The sequence below is a fragment of the Camelus dromedarius genome, chromosome 2 (assembly GCF_036321535.1).
Source record: "Camelus dromedarius isolate mCamDro1 chromosome 2, mCamDro1.pat, whole genome shotgun sequence".
NCBI lineage: Eukaryota > Metazoa > Chordata > Mammalia > Artiodactyla > Camelidae > Camelus > Camelus dromedarius.
Window position 1 is genome coordinate 25,730,428 of NC_087437.1, and position 4,277 is coordinate 25,734,704.

Below are 4,277 nucleotides of genomic sequence, written 5' to 3' on the forward strand. Positions count from 1 at the left end.
ATATTTAAAACTGGCTCAAATACATTAGTAATCAGAATAAATAAATGTGAACTTTAAAAGATAAGTCAAAGTTTGGATTTTATAAAATCTAAAATATGCTACTTATAAGATATACCTAAAGCATAAGAAAACACAAAGGTTAAAAGTAAAAGGATAGAAAATGAAATATAAAGTAAATACAACTAAAACAAAATTGCTGTAGCTATACTAATAACAGACAAAATAAATGTTAAAGTAAAATATATTATTAGAGACAGGTAATTCAATTCCCTACTTAATCCAATTCTCCAAGAAGATGAAGTAATTTTAATATGCAGTTATCAATAAAATTTCATTAAAGCACATGAAGTAAACTTATTGGAATTTCAGGGACAGAGTAATAAATCCACCATCATAGTGAGAGATTTCAGCACACCTGTCTCAATTCTTGAGAAGTCAAATAGACAAAAAAAATCAGCAAGGGCATATAAGACAGAACCAAAAAATTTAACCTAATGAACATACATTGAATTCTGCACCCAATAATTAGAATAAAAATATTGTTCTCAAATACATATGACTATTTACAAATATTTATCATAAATTAGGTCATAAAGAGACCCTCAACTATTTTACAAAAATAAGTATACAACTAAGTTGGACATTAATAGTATATATATAAATTTTTGATCCCCACTTATTTGAGTTTTTTTTAAAACCCTGATAAATAACCTATGGATTAAAATGAGGTCATAATGAGAAATTTTAAAATATCTAGAACTGATTTAAAAATTTTAAAACTATATATCAAAATTTATGTGATACAGTAAAAACAGTGATCTGAAGGAAAGTTACAGCTTTAAACATGAATATTAAGGGAAGAAATGAAAGCCCCAAAAGTAACAAACTAATTGCCCAAATTAAGAGATCAGAAAAAGAACGGATAAAACTTTAAAAAAATACAAGATAAGGGATAAGCAAAAACAAAGATAAAGTAGAGAAGACTAACAAAGCCAAAGAATGGCTATTTGGAAAAACTAACAAAACAAATAAACTTTAGCAAAATTAATCATGAAAAGTAGAGAGAAGACACAAATGATTTTATAAACAAAAACTGAGACAATTACTACACAAAAAGTAGAGGCTAAAATGATTTTAAAAGGCTTCTACTTCCAAACAAGATGGTAAATCAGGGACCCAAATGACTCACTTGCCAAAAACAACTAAAAAAAAAAAGCCAAAAATACGGAACAGTAATTTTTATATATTGGTCATTAGGCAACAAGTGACAGTGAGTGATGCCTGAGAGGGGAAGATTTGAAGTGAGCCCCATAATTATCCCCGGCTTACTATCTGGAGAAAGTTTTCAGGCTGCCGCTCAGTAAGGATCTACAGTTATCTCTTAACACATTGCTAGTGGTAACATAAATTAGTGCAACAACTTTAAAAAAGAATTTACATTATCTTCTATACTTGAAGATTTACATAGCCTGTAGTCTAGCAATTCCACTCCTAGGTATATTTCAAGAGAAACTCTAGCACATGTAAGACAGGATGCATGTAAAAGGTTATTCACACCAGCATGATTCACATTAGAATAAACCTGGAAATACCACAAACATCCACCCACAGGTGACTGGATGAATATACCACAGTATACATACAGAGCAGTCAGAACTAATAAACTACACGGGGACATGTTGCCTTATGGATGACCACTAATATTGTAGTATTAATGTGAAAAAGTCCCTCAAGAATAGGTTCAACATGAGACTCTTTCTGTAAAGTTAAAAATACATAAAATAAAATCTAAATAGGAATAAGTAGAATTACAAATAATTTACATAAAAAGGAAAGCAGCTTCCACTTCTAGGAAGATAGAATAGATGTATTTTTTCCAAATCTTCCAACTAAATACAACTACAAATCCTGAGCATAATATATAAGACTAACATCATGCTGTATATCACATCCCCATGACATTTATTTTATAACTGGAAGTCTGTACCTTTTGACCTCTTCACTCATTTCACCCCCCTCCCCAAATCCTGAATGTCTGGAATACTGGTGACCAGTGCTAATACGGCAGCAGCCAGTGGCATCCACCTGCTCATCTCTCAAAGGTTGTCAGAATTTTCTCTTCACTACTCAATCATATCTACTTACACAAGCAGTTCAGGCAGTCAATAATGAAGAAATTTCTTTTACCAGAGACAAAGAGATATTTCACAGTATAGTATGCGGGATGCAATTTCTTCAGCTCATCCTGCCCCTAAGCACATAAAGAAGCCAGACTATGTGATGACAGGCATTGTACCTGACTACAGAGACAGCATAGAAGAATGAAGATCAGATTCAAGGGCTTTGTCGGGGTCCTTGGCTGGACTGGTCATGTCCTCCTCCTGGCTGGGAAGACTTTAAAGGTTGACATGACAACTGAAGACAGAGATGCTCTTTTCATCGAGCAATCATCAATCATGATGAGGTTTTCCAAAATCTCTTTGCACCTCTGTAAACAAGGTGTTATGATATTCCTGGCAGTTGGCATCTTTAGGATTGGAGAGATATTATGAACTTTGATGTCACGGTCTATCACAATGAGCACTGTGGAGATACCTCTGAAACATTTTTGGTGGGCAATGTAGATAAATGTGGTAAAAAGTTAGTGGAGGTTACCAAGAGGTGAAGAGATGAAACAACTGAAGCCTGCAGTGCATCCCCATCTCTTTAACTGGAAACATAATCAGCCACGGAACTCATCAGAGAGGTGTGCAAATGTGCCCACATTTTATGGACATGGGCAGCGACACCTTTCCTTTGCCTCTAATGCTGGACAGGGCCAGGCCCTCCGCACCCAGCTGCAGGACCGGGCCCACCGTGAGGGTGGCAGCCTAGAGCAGGGCGGCCGTGCATGTCGTGACCCGCAGGGCCCACGGCCCGGCCACCTCTCAACCCCATCGTTGAAATATGCTGAAGCAGATACGGTGTTACCAGAGGCCCACGAGGAGGGGTAAGGTCGGGAAGCCTGACAGACCCCGCAGTGGCCCCGAATCCATTTCGGCCACACACACCCATTTGAGGCCAGGGATCAACAGATCGTTACCTTACAGTGACAGGGCTTCTGCAGCCTAAGGGCCAGACACACTAGGAGGGCGGCCAGGAAGAGATTCATGTCTGAAATGCAGAGGAGCCCAAACTCAGTGACCGAGAAGGCCACCTCTGCAGGGCCACGGCCTCCTCAGGCTCTCAGTTCATACACAAATAGCTGGAGACGAAGGGCTTGCTCTCCGGGAGGGCCCCAGGCAGGGACAGGTCCACGGCTCGTTGCCATCCGGCACAGGCCTCCGGAGTGGCTGCGGCGGGAGTGGGCAGAGGGCCGGCTGGACCAGGGCAGGGGCAGAGCCCAGCGTGTCCGGCTGCTGGAACGGACAGGGGCGGGAACGCGAGGCCGTGTGGGCCGCCCCGGGCCCACGAGACCGCCGCCCGTGCGTCCCGGCTCGGCGGTTCTGTGCGCATGCGCAGCTGCGGGGCCAGCCGCGGCTCACGCCGTGTGCGGCAGGTACAGGGCGGCGAGGATCCCAGCGGCCGTGTCCAGTTTGTGGCCCTGGTTCCTGAAGGGCGGTACTTCCTCCAGCCTGCTATGTCTGCTGTTAGAGAAATAGCCCAAACGGTCCGACTTCTTCCACAGTGAGTAGGACTCCACACACGTGCCCACCGACCGCTGGTGACCTCGTTGGCCTGCGTCGGGTGGAAGCGCTTCCGGTGCACTGGGAGCCGCGCGCAGAGTTCCTGCGGCCCGCCTCACGCCGACCCCTGAACCCTTCTCAGAGCACCTTCGCATTCCACCGCAGACCCCGCAGGACTTCCTCCGCCTTGGAACTGCGTTTCACCAGCTCACACAGCGCCTGCTTGCTGCCTTTCACCGTTTCTCCCTCTGGGAGCTGAGTTCCGGGATCTCATGCCATCACCGCTTCGCTACCAGGTACAGTAACTCCTCCACTCCCCTCTTGGGGAGGATGTTGGGGTCCCAGAGCAGCTAGTCTTGATTCTGATAGATCTTCTCATCACGGCGGATCAAGTACAGGTGCTGGGGTCTGCTTGTACAACATGATGTATATAGCATGGTGAATATAGTTAATAATACTGTGTTGCCTATTTGAAAGTTGCTAAGAGGGTAAATCTTAAAATCCTCAACGCAAGAAAAATATTTTCTGTGTATGGCAGTGCATGATAACTAGATGTATTGTGGTGATAGGTTCACAATATATCCAAATATAAAATCATTATGTTGTACACCT

The 4,277-nt window shown here is 42.7% G+C and overlaps 1 pseudogene; it reads left to right on the plus strand.

Annotated features, from left to right (window-relative positions):
* The first annotated feature begins 2,031 nt into the window (after nt 1-2,031).
* Nucleotides 2,032-2,874, plus strand: LOC105089515 (methionine aminopeptidase 1D, mitochondrial-like; annotated as a pseudogene).
* The last annotated feature ends 1,403 nt before the right edge of the window (nt 2,875-4,277 follow it).